Source organism: Schistocerca serialis, chromosome 9 (assembly GCF_023864345.2).
Source record: "Schistocerca serialis cubense isolate TAMUIC-IGC-003099 chromosome 9, iqSchSeri2.2, whole genome shotgun sequence".
Taxonomy (NCBI): domain Eukaryota; kingdom Metazoa; phylum Arthropoda; class Insecta; order Orthoptera; family Acrididae; genus Schistocerca; species Schistocerca serialis.
This window is the reverse complement of record NC_064646.1, coordinates 86,389,393-86,402,094: the sequence shown is the minus strand read 5'-3', so window position 1 is coordinate 86,402,094 and position 12,702 is coordinate 86,389,393. Positions and strand designations below refer to the sequence as shown.

The window sequence follows — 12,702 nt, the reverse complement described above, 5'->3', positions numbered from 1 at the left end:
TACCCAGAACAACCAGCCTTGATAAGGCTGGGCATTGAGTCAAAAAGAGCTTGGATGGCGTGTACAGGTACAGCTGCCCATGCAGCTTCAACACGATACCACAGTTCATCAAGAATAGTGACTCGCGTATTGTCACGAGCCAGTTGCTCGGCCACCATTGACCAGACGTTTTCAATTGGTCAGAGATCTGGAGAATGTGCTGGCCAGGGCAGCAGTCGAAAATTTTCTGTATCCAGAGAGGACTGTACAGGACCTGCAACATGCGGTCGTGCATTATCCTCCAGAAATCTAGGGTTTCGCAGGAATCGAATGAAGGCGGGTCGTAACACATCTGAAATGTAACGTTCACTGTTCAAAGTGCCCTCAATGCGAACAAGAGGTGACCGAAACGTGTAACCAATGGCACCCCATACAATCACGCCGGGTGATACGCCAGTATGGCGATGACGAATACACACTTCCAAAGTGCATTCACCGCGATGTCGCCAAACACGGATCCGACCATCATGATGCTGTAAACAGAACCTGGATTCATCCGAAGAAATGACGTTTTGCCATTCGTGCAGCCAGGTTCGTCGTTGAGTACACCGTCGTAGGCCCACCTGTCTGTGATGCAGCGTCAAGGGTAGCCGCAGCCATGGTCTCCGAGCTGATAGTCCATGCTGCTGCAAACGTCGTCGAACTGTTCGTGCAGATGGTTGTTGTCTTGCAAACGTACCCATTTGTTGACCCAGGGAGCGAGACGTGGCTGCACGATCCGTTACAGCCATGCGGATAAGGTGATTGTCATCTCGACTGCTAGTGATACGAGGCCGTTGGGATCCAGCACGGCGTTCCGTATTACCCTCCTGAATCCACCGATTCCGTATTCTGGTAACAGCTACCGGCGGCGGACTTCAGCTTCGATGAGTGCCCTTTTTAGAGTCGTACATTCCTCTTAATCTGTACTGCTTACTGATCTGTTCCTAATCACTGTATCTACAGCCTCAGAGAATTTCAAGTGTATCTCTTGATTTCTGAGTCCTCCTGTATCCCACTTCTTTGTTTACTGACTCTTCCTGACTAGTCTCTTAAACTTCAGCCTACTCTTCATCACTACTACATTGTCATCTGAGTCTACATCTTCTCACGGGTACTCCTTACAGTTCAGTATCCGATTTCGCAATCTCTGCCTGACCATGGTGTAATCTAACTGAAATCTTTCCAGCCTTCTGCAAGTGTACATCCTGCTCTTGTGATTCTTGAACAGAGTATTCGCTATTACTTGCTGAAATTTATTCGAAAACTCATTTTTTTTCTCCTCTCTCAGTTCTAGTACCAAGCCCGTATTCTCCTGCAACTCTTCTTCCGGCTGGCGACGTCTGCATATATACCTGAACTATCGTTGTCGGTGTTGGTTTGCTGTCGACTCTGATGAGAACAAGCCTTTCGCTGCATTGTTCGCAGTAACTCAGTCTCTACCATATCTTCCATTCATAACGAATCCTACTCCCGTTATATCTGTTTCTGGTGCTGTTGGTATTATGCTACACTCATATGACCAGGAATCCTTGTCTTTTTTCCATTTCACTTCACTGACACCCCATTATATCTAGATTGAGCAGTAGCATTTCCCTTTTCAGATTTTCTAGCATCCCTAACACGTTCAAGCTTCTGACATTCCACGCCCCGGCTCGTAGAACGTTTTCTTTTTTCTAAGATTCGAGTGGGGGACTAGTCAGGAATGTTTTGCCAGTGGAGAGGTCATCATGACACTTCTTCAGTTACATGATACATATCCTGTGGATACACGTTACGTTTCTTTAATGCAGTCGTTTCCATTGCCTTCTGCATCCTCATTCCGTTGATCAGAGCTGATTCTTCCGCCTTCAGGGGCAGTTTCCCACCCCTAGGAAAGAGAGTGCCCTGAACCTCTGTCCTATCCTCCACCCTCTTTGACAAGGCCGTTGGCTGAATGAGGGTGACTTTTTATACCGGACGTCTTCGGACGCCATTGCTGATGATTTTTTACTCTAAATTATACTTTTTTTTTTTTACCTCGATGGAGGATATGTGTCTGATGTTGCAGCAGCCTGCTGACTTCTTAGCCGGCTGCGGCAATTAACTTGTGCCGCCGCTTGCAACTATGATTGTATTATTCTGCGAAATTATCTGTCTTTTTTTATTAGGTCCTATATTCTTGACTCATGGAACAAAAACATGTATTTGACAAAAGCACTGTTGCTAACAATTTAAAAGCTGTCATGTGAGTTCATGTAACTTTTACCATTCTGATGAAGATAGTCTCAGAGCTATTGAAACACAGTTAATGTGTTTTTTTTAAAAATGTTGTGTGCAACCGGTTGGCTGACTGTTACATTTTATGTACCTGCAGACATGGTTGCTGAGCGCACAGCCACAAAATGTTTAAAATATCAAAATTCTTTTTTACATTTAACTTTTTCTTACCTGGGTCTCCTGATCACTTTTTTCGCTAACCACTTTTTTTTATATTTATTGCCACATTAAGAGAACCTTGCAAAAAAAAAAAAAAGCGTTACCAGGCTTACGGGGCACCGCCACTTGTGACTCTACCAAACAAAAATAAATCACATCCTTCTTCAGGCGTTCCCGCCCTAACTACGCCTAAACATCCCCCACCCCTCCCCTCCAAAGGAAATGAAACTAAGATAACTGAAAGCGGCAATCGTTTGAGCGACAATCGTTAAGAGCGAAAGGAATATGGGACAGGAGATCCCAATATGTATGAAACAAAACTTTTTATGTATTTATTTTTATTTTTATTTATTTATTTATTTATTCACATTACATCCGTTAGTGGATCATATCACGGAAGGTGATCATGGATGTGTCGTGAAATGGAGAGATGGGGCACACCCCAACTTTGGGGAGGGGAGGGGGAGGGCGTCACAAAAGACGCTGTACACATGCACAGCAAAGTTTCGTCGGTAATGGGGCGACTGGGTGAATGTATTGTGCGTGATCGCAATCCGAATTCAGAAGTTGAGGACCGTATGTGGACCATTGTGGAAGAGGTTCTCGAAACCAGGTGAGTGCCTGGTGTTTTGTAAGATGGTGGAGCGAAGTCTGGGGAAACAGCAGGAACTCTGGGGTAACCGATAAATGGTACGAGGAGCCAAATGCTCCGTTTCAGGGTGCACCCAAGACGATGCTCGTTGGTGATGTCGACTTGGCAGTCAAAGCAAAGTGGCGAACTCGTCAGTCTTACACGATGAAGTCGACGATTGGTCGGGAATTTACTGTTGACAAAGACATACCAGAGTCCAAGCACGTTCGATGCACACACTTCCAAACCGGCTGCCAGCTGTCGTATGGGTGTTGTATCTCTATGGGGTTTCGGTGGATGGACGATATAAACAAAAGACCCCCCCCCCCCAAAAAAACAGTGGATCGAGGAGATTTTATGAAACGCGTTTATTAATGTGAAGTGGCGGCGGTATGGTTCAAATGGCTCTGAGCTCTATGTAACTTAACATCTGAGGTTATCAGTCGCCTAGAAGTTAGAGCTACTTAAACCTAACTTACCTAAGGACATCACACACATACACGCCCGAGGCAGGATTCTAACCAGCGACCGTAGCGGTCGTGCGGTTCCAGACTGAAGCGCCTAGAACCGCTCGGCCACCCTGGCCGGCTGGCGGCGGTATGCGGAGACGTTTCTTGCTACGGATGGCTTAGACACTGGTGAAAGAACGTCCGTGACAAATTTCGGTGGTATCGGGAAGGACGGATTAAAGAGTTCCTGAAGCATCTCCATCCAGCGAGGGAGCGTAAAGTTGGTGAACGCCCGGTATAGAGCGGAAGACCGTCTGGTCATGGCGATTTTTCCCCTCTCCCTTGTCGATCGGGTCCGCCACCTCGTCTGCAGCGATCGCAGTAGACATTATTAGTGTCGACTCTGCAATAGAGAGGGTCCGTTCAGGAGCGGGGCGGAGGTCATGAGAAATTGGCGCCGCCGTCGTAAAAGTGACGGTAGTGGTCAGCAAAGGCAGACACGACCACTGATTGTGTTGTGTGGAACCATCGGAGGTGGTGAGGGTATAGACAAAAAGACGACGTCGATGGCGATGGTCAGATGCAGCATAGACTCTGGTTGGCAATTTCTTACGTAGAAGGTCTTGCATCGTGAGCGTACTATGACGCCGTACAGGACATTGCGTTGGAGAGTGAGGAGACGGGCCTTGCCAGCACCCTCTAAAAATTTAGTGGTTGCTGGCTTTACCACGCTGCCGATTCCTAAAGGCATCAGATTATGGGGGAGCGCGCCGAGCTCGGAAAAACAGTGTAGTGAGAGTTGGTACTGTCCCGATCCCACGCTGCTGCTTCCTTGCCACATTGCACGGAGGCCTTTGTGATTGTCGGTTTCGCATACTTGAGCCGCCAGCGCAATGTGGACGAGTACCGTGGGAGACAATTTTCACAGGACGACACCCATTTAGTGGCAAGCTTCCAGACTGTTTTGCTGCGCCAAACCGACTGAGGCTGGAAGAGTGTTTGTTTCCAGTCATCTGTTTCCAATGCAGCGCACAATGCAGTACCATTCACTGGCGGTATGGTTTCCACCATTCGATTAAATTTCTTGGCTTTCTTAACCTTCACTCTTTTTTACTTTGCTGCGACAATAACTATATATTACGTTCTCTCAGTCCCCTCCATACACTTAGCCCTCGTTCTAATGCAACAATTACACTACCCAGTATATATTTTTGGATAAAACAAAAAAAGTTAAAAATGGTAAGGCAAAAAGGTGGTTAAGACTACTGCTCGTAGCAATTGAGAAATCCGGTTTCAAGTCCCGGACCCGCACAAATTTTCATTTGTTTTGAAATATTCTACAGCTGATACTAAACCATAAACGTTATTTACGAGTTCAGCTCTGGCTGGAGGTTTTTGCTGTTCTTTTTTTTCCTATACGTCGAAACTGCTGAGGTTATCGGTCGCTAGGCCTACCTACACACTACTTAAACTAACTTACTAACTTACGCTAAGGACAACACACATACCCTTGCCCGAGGGAGGACTCAGACTCCGTTGGGGGGGGGGGGGGGGGGGGAGGAGCCGCACGAACCGTGGCAACACGCTTAAGAGTGCACGGCTATCCCGCGCCGCATGGGTGTGAGGTTCCTGGGTTTTTTGGTGGTGCAGAATGTATCTGATTTCTGTTACATTAATCAGCACGAATTTTTTTCCTTTATTGTTATTTCATTTCCCCACAATGGGGGCTGGTTGACAGCGGATAAAAATCGCTTTTCAGCTACAGGTTACGTGTATTTAATACATGGTTAAAATATCTAACAGAAAAATCGTGCCACTAAAATATAATTAATGTAGAGTAATGAAAATTCATGAATACACCTGTCTACATAACTTATTTAAGTGAATAACATTGCAAGATCACAAGTCAATGTAGCGTGAGATAAGCCATTGCAAACACGAAGTCCTAGTACATTAATAACCGGTGTAACCACCAGAATGTTGAATCAAGCATGCATGCACTGTATTACACAGGTGCCAAATGTCAGTTTTTGGGATGGCGTTCCATACCTGTTGCACTTGATCTGTCAATACGGGGACGGATAATACGAGTCTGGGAGACGCTGGAGTTGTCGTCCGCTGACGTCCCATATGTGCTCGACTGGGGAAGATCTGGTGATCTAGCAAGCCAAAGCAACATGTCAACACTCTATAGAGCATGTTGGGTTATAACAGTGGTATGTAGGCGAGCGTTACACTGTTGCACAACACTCCCTGGAATGCTGTTCATGAATGGCAAGTCTAATCAACAGACTGGCGCACAATTTTGCGGTCAGTGTGCGTCGTTCGATAAGCATGAGACAGATGTAGGTGCAGTGTAACACGCAGATAGGCTGGCTGCAGGCCCTCAACTCGCCTCCTTCCAGCCAACACACAGCCGTCACTGGCACCGAGGCAGAACCAGTTTTCATCAGAAAACACAACAGATCTTCACGCTGGGCTCTAATAAGCCCTCGCTTGACAACACTGAAGACGCAAATGGCTATGGTTTGGACTCGGTGGGATGCACGCTACACGGCGTCTGGATGCGACGTAGCTATAAGCCGAACACGATGGTCTTCCCTCTATCTTCCCTCTAGCTAGCGCCGCGAGGCCTTCCTGTGCCCGACTTTCTTGCAACTGTACATTCTCGTGACAACCTCTGCCAACAGTCATTTACAGTGGCTACATTCTAGCAAAGACTTTTTGCAGTATCAGATAAGGAACATCCAGGTTCTCGTAGCACTTCACATCTCGTTCAGACTCAGTGTGGTGTTGATGATGGCGTTTTTGTCGCTTTAAAGGCATTACTGACTACCATCAGCTCACCACATCCAATCTCAAAGATAGCTAACGCTCACGACTGTTAGAGCGCGTGTTTAAAGCAAAGCTGATTTGCATCCTCATAGCGGTGCTACTAGCGCCTCGCTGATGCGACTGGTGTGGAATTTAAACAGACATCATCTTTCAGATGTAGAAACACGTTTACTAACTTTCGTTTATGTCGCGCAATTCCTACTTAGTTTATGTAAAATATTGCAACTATAGGTTTCTGTTAAATACACATTGTTGGACGATATTTACGATTTTTACATAAAGAAGATGACCATAAATGAACTTTTTCAAGGTATACATATTTGGAAAATATTGATGATCTTTAAAACTTCTTTGACGATTTTTTTTTATTTTTTTATTTTTTTTTTTTTCGTCATCAGTCTACTGACTGGTTTGATGCGGCCCACCACAAATTCCTTTCCTGTGCTAGCTTCTTCATCTCAGAGTAGCATTTGCAACCTACGTCCTCAATTATTTGCTTGACGTATTCCAATCTCTGTCTTCCTCTACAGTTTTTGCCCTCTACAGCTCCCTCTAGTACCATGGAAGTCATTCCCTCATGTCTTAGCAGATGTCCTATCATCCTGTCCCTTCTCCTTATCAATGTTTTCCACATATTCCTTTCCTCTCCGATTCTGCGTAGAACCTCCTCATTCCTTACCTTATCAGTCCACCTAATTTTCAACATTCGTCTATAGCACCACATCTCAAAGAAATGGTTCAAATGGCTCTGAGCACTATGGGACTTAACATCTTAGGTCATCAGTCCCCTAGAACTTAGAACTACTTAAACCTAACTAACCTAAGGACATCACACAACACCCAGCCATCACGAGGCAGAGAAAATCCCTGACCCCGCCGGGAATCGAACCCGGGAACCCGGGCGTGGGAAGCGAGAACGCTACCGCACGACCACGACATGCGGGAACATCTCAAAGGCTTCGATTGTCTTCTGTTCCGGTTTTCCCACAGTCCATGATTCACTACTCCAGACGTACATCCTCAGAAATTTCTTCCTCAAATTAAGGTCGGTATTTGATATTAGTAGACTTCTCTTCGCCAGAAATGCCTTTTTTGCCATAGCGAGTCTGCTTTTGATGTCCTCCTTGCTCCGTCCGTCATTGGTTATTTTACTGCCTAGGTAGCAGAATTCCTTAAGTTCATTGACTTCGTGACCATCAATCCTGATGTTAAGTTTCTCGCTGTTCTCATTTCTACTACTTCTCATTACCTTCGTCTTTCTCCGATTTACTCTCAAACCATACTGTGTACTCATTAGACTGTTCATTCCGTTCAGCAGATCATTTAATTCTTCTTCACTTTCACTCAGGATAGCAATGTCATCAGCGAATCGTATCATTGATATCCTTTCACCTTGTATTTTAATTTCACTCCTGAACCTTTCTTTTATTTCCATCATTGCTTCCTCGATGTACAGATTGAAGAGTAGGGGCGAAAGGCTACAGCCTTGTCTTACACCCTTCTTAATACGAGCACTTCGTTCTTGATCGTCCACTCTTATTATTCCCTCTTGGTTGTTGTACATATTGTATATGACCCGTCTCTCCCTATAGCTTACCCCTGCTTTTTTCAGAATCTCGAACAGCTTGCACCATTTTATATTGTCGAACGCTTTTTCCAGGTCGACAAATCCTATGAAAGTGTCTTGATTTTTCTTTAGCCTTTCTTCAATTATTAGCCGTAACGTCAGAATTGCCTCTCTCGTCCCTTTACTTTTCCTAAAGCCAAACTGATCGTCACCTAGCGCATTCTCAATTTTCATTTCCATTCTTCTGTATATTATTCTTGTAAGCAGCTTCGATGCATGAGCTGTTAATCTGATTGTGCGATAATTCTCGCACTTGTCAGCTCTTGCCGTCTTCGGAATTGTGTGGATGATGCTTTTCCGAAAGTCAGATGGTATATCGCCAGACTCATATATTCTACACACCAACTTGAATAGTCGTTTTGTTGTCACTTCCCCCAATGATTTTAGAAGTTCTGATGGAATGTTATCTATCCTTTCTGCCTTATTTGAACGTAAGTCCTCCAAAGCTCTTTTAAATTCCGATTCTAATACGGGATCCCCTATCTCTTCCAAATCGACTCCTGTTTCTTCTTCTATCACATCAGACAAATCTTCACCCTCATAGAGGCTTTCAATGTATTCTTTCCACCTATCTGCTCTCTCCTCTGCATTTAACAGTGGAATTCCCGTTGCACTCTTAATGTTACCACCGTTGCTTTTAATGTCACCAAAGGTTGTTTTGACTTTCCTGTATGCTGTGCCTGTCCTTCCGATTTTATATTACAGTTAAAAATACTCACTGAGTATCACTGTCGGGCCCTATAGAAGCACGCGTAGTAATTAAAAGTCAGCAAGATAGAGGTAAGGGGAAGAACAAATGGAAGGATCGTACGAGGTAGGGCATCATGACTAGGCTTGGAAAGAGTGGTACATGTCGGGAAGGATTTCATCGATGGGAAGGGGGAGTTGGTTGGAATTCCTGCGGGAGGGGATGGATAAGGCATAAAGGTGCAGCGAAGGAGCAATGTGCAGCTGGGTACTTGTGATTAGTGCGTTGGGATGTTGCGTGCCGACTGTGGGTTTTGCGGTTAATGTATCGGATACGAGGTGCACTAGGAAGAGAAGTAGAGGTGTAAAGTGTATCAATTGGTACAGGCTGCGAGTTGAAGAAGGTAAACAGATTCAGAAGGCGAGGCGAAGTGTATGTCTGTCCAGAATTCCGATGGACTTGTAGTACATAGCGCAGTTGGAGATACAGGTAGCTTTGGCGTAGGCGAGGATGGGATGGATGAGGGATTTATAGGTGACGACAGTGGTAGAAGGATGTTGAACCCAGGTTAAGCCTGTTAGCAGTTTTAGTAGTTTAGCCAGTTTCGGGCTTCGTGTTGGATGGTAAAAACATGTGCATTTCCATATCAAATGATGCAATCCATGGCTATACATTCGAATGCGCTAATGTCTTCCAACTTGTCTTGTTGCAGATGATTGCAATCGAGGTAGGTAGAGTACAGCTACGTTTCCATTGTTGCACATTTATACCATATCACTCTTAGGGTCAAGCTGAGATATTGTTTAGTGCGTTTAAGGAACCGTGAGTGTTCATTCATTTTGCACCAATTCAGATACCTCACCTACAGCACAAGTTTAATTTGTATTTAATTACAGTTGTTAAGTCAAATGTACTATCGTATTCACAGTACTGTGTTAAAACATTTTGTTGCAATTAAAATCATTGTATAATTTTCAATGCGATAGGGTTCGCAGCTGCGAAGAATTTTTTGATGATTCCTTGAAGCTTTCAGCTGCCATTTTCTTTATTTCCTGTACGATTGTACAATTTCGGCCTTACGCCATTTTCAAGTATTTTACGGACAATTTTTTGATAACAGATGTCATAGGAGCAACGACACATGTGACATAATCTGTTACCAAAAAATCATCCGTAAAATACTTTAAAATTTCGTAAGGGCGAAATTGTACAATCGTACAGGAAATAAAGAAACTGGCAGCTGAAGGCTTCAAGAAATCATTTTAAAACATTGTGTTGTTCTATACATATAACAATGTACTTTATGTTTCCTGATTGGTTCAGTCATGATGCAAGAAAATTGCACAACTGTGTGAACTTGGCTTGGTTAACAGACGTACCGATTAATCAAATGAGCTTATATGTTCCACAGACATATGAAGTCTCAAATTTCTTATATTAATGAATACAGGGCGAAGCAATGACTTAAAATTTGTACCAAGGCAATTATATGAATCGAGGTCTCCTGTTCGCTTTTTTATTTTTTTTTTTATTTTTCTAAGTATATTTGTAATTTGTATTTCCTTTATACCACACCGAAAATAAATGTACCCAGCACGGCATCGTGCTCTGAGTAAACAAAACAAATATCTCGGTACTTTCCCACAGCGAAGTAATACACATGGGTAACGAAAAATGTGCTTCGTACACGATGCAGAAAGGTGTGTCGCTACTCTCCTTACGCTTAATCATCCTGGTACGTCTTCACGCGTGTCGTATGTTATTCCACCGACAATCGCACATGTTCTTGACAGCTCTGTCAACGGACATCTTCTGCTACCTGTTGATGATCCAGCCGCGTGGAGGGTCGCGTAGGGCACTCCCTAGGTAATTACAAGAATACTTTCCATATTTTGGGTTTCGTAAAATCTTGCAATGTCGTTCTTGTAGGTAGTTCCAAAAGTCCAATACATCTTTAGGTCCATCGTGAAATAAATATTATACCACATGCTCACGGACCCACGTAACTGCGTTGGGTTTGGTGCGCGAGAAATACTGTTCATCCGGAAATAGTAGAAGCCGAGGTGTGATGTGTTCCGGAGACAGTCGTAGAAAATACGACGAAATTTGTCGCACCAAGTGCCATACGTCTTCTGCCGCGCCACATGTGAGACGGTTCTCGTGCGTGTGCGTTACTCTGCAGTCTGCACATAGAGGCGAGTCCGCCTTGTGTATCTTGAGGAGGCCTGATCCGGTGATCTGTTTATCGTTGACTGTGATGTACCATGTGAATCGGACGTCTCTATCCAGTGTAACCGAGTGTATCGTCCGCCACACCACCTTCCAACTAACCCGAGGATTTTTGGCGTCCACAATGTTTCGTGAGCGCCTCTGCCATAGCACGCGATATATATCACGCGCCGAAAACTGTTTCATCGGTGATACTGCGATACAGACATAACTGTGTTCAATTTAAAAGCGCCCAAAGTAGCAGAAGGTGGGGAGGGGGGGGGGGGGGCGGTATGTCTTGCGTCGTCGGTAGGGCCTTGAGGGAGCACGGAGATAAGGACTCCAGCAGCAAACCTGTCAAACATTGCGAGTGGTGGCGCCACAGCTTGATGTGCGAGATGACAAACAGGATCGCCTCTCTGTCGTGGACATGGATTAGGCCAAGACCTCCCCTTCCTGGGGGAATGGCAAGCGACTCACAACTGACTTTGAAGAGTATGCCTGTACTGTCGCAGGCTCAGAATGCCGTTAATAGTAACGATATTGGAAAGACACGCGCTATGTGGGGAAGGCGCGATGCGAGACAAACATTGATGAAGTGTATCTTTTGAAGAATGTCAAGGGTACGCAGACGAAGGTTGGAGATCTGGACCCGAAGTTGTTGTATTAAGCGGCGGTAGTTGACGGCGGCAGTGCGCCGTATGTCGTCGTGAAACTCTATCCCGAAACATTTGAAAGTGCCACTAAACTGTAAGGGAGTCGACACACGCTGGGGTCAACCCGTCTCCTATGGCCATGGCGACCGATTTGGTGACGTTGAGACAGCTGCTAGAAGCCACACCGTGTGTGGTAATCCATTTTAGAGCGCTGGTTACATCGTCGCGATTACGGAGCACGAGAACCAGGTCGTCTGCATATGCTGTACAGCGAAATGTGACGTCACGTAAGGTGAGTCCGGTGAGGCGTTGACGGAGGCCACAGAGGAGCGGTTCCAGTGCCAGAGCTTAGAGAAAGGTCGACAGGGGCAACCTTGACGCATCGATCTGAGAATCGTGAGGGACTGCGTGAGACGCCAGTTAACGAGCACCTTGAAAGTCGACCCTCACAGGAGGCGCATCACGACGCCTGCGAATTGCTATGGGTACTGCATGTGCTGGAGAACGTTAGGTATGCGTGATCCACTCGATCGAAAACTTGGCTAAAATCTAGTGATGCCAGCGCTGCCGGGATGCGACGTGCCCTCGCTAGGGCTAGTATGTCACGGTATCGACACGGTGCTGTGTGGATGTTATTGATACTCCCTAGGGAAGCCTGCTCTGATGAGATGACGTGAGGCAGGATAGGTCGTATACGGTTTGCTAATAGTCTGGTGAATACGTTAATATCGCAGTTGACGAGTGTTAGCGGACGGTAATCACGTATTCGAGCCCCACCTTTAGGTTTGTGAACCATCTACGAAGACCGCGAGGAGCGGCACCGCGGGGGATATAAGCTCCCAACAGATGTCTGTCAAACTTCCTGGCAGATTAAAACTGTGTGCCGGACCGAGACTCGAACTCGGGACCTTTGCCTTTCGCGGGCAAATGCTCTACCAACTGAGCTACCCAAACACGACTCACGCCCCGTGCTCACAGCTTTACTTCCGCCATTACCCGCGAAAGGCAAAGGTCCCGAGTTCGAGTCTCGGTCCGGCACACAGTTTTAATCTGCCAGGAAGTTTCATATCAGCGCACACTCCATGCAGAGTGAAAATCTGATTCTGGAGATGTCTGTCAACTTGGAAGCCAATAAAAACTGGAAAGTTTTATAAAACTCCACTTCTTCACCG

The 12,702-nt window shown here is 45.5% G+C and overlaps 1 non-coding gene across 1 annotated transcript; it reads right to left on the bottom strand.

Moving 5' to 3' along the window:
- Window positions 1–12,409: 12,409 nt before the first annotated feature.
- Trnas-cga (transfer RNA serine (anticodon CGA)) lies at window positions 12,410–12,484 on the bottom strand. The gene has a single exon. It is a non-coding gene; the product is annotated as a tRNA-Ser (tRNA).
- Between the last annotated feature and the right edge of the window lie 218 nt (window positions 12,485–12,702).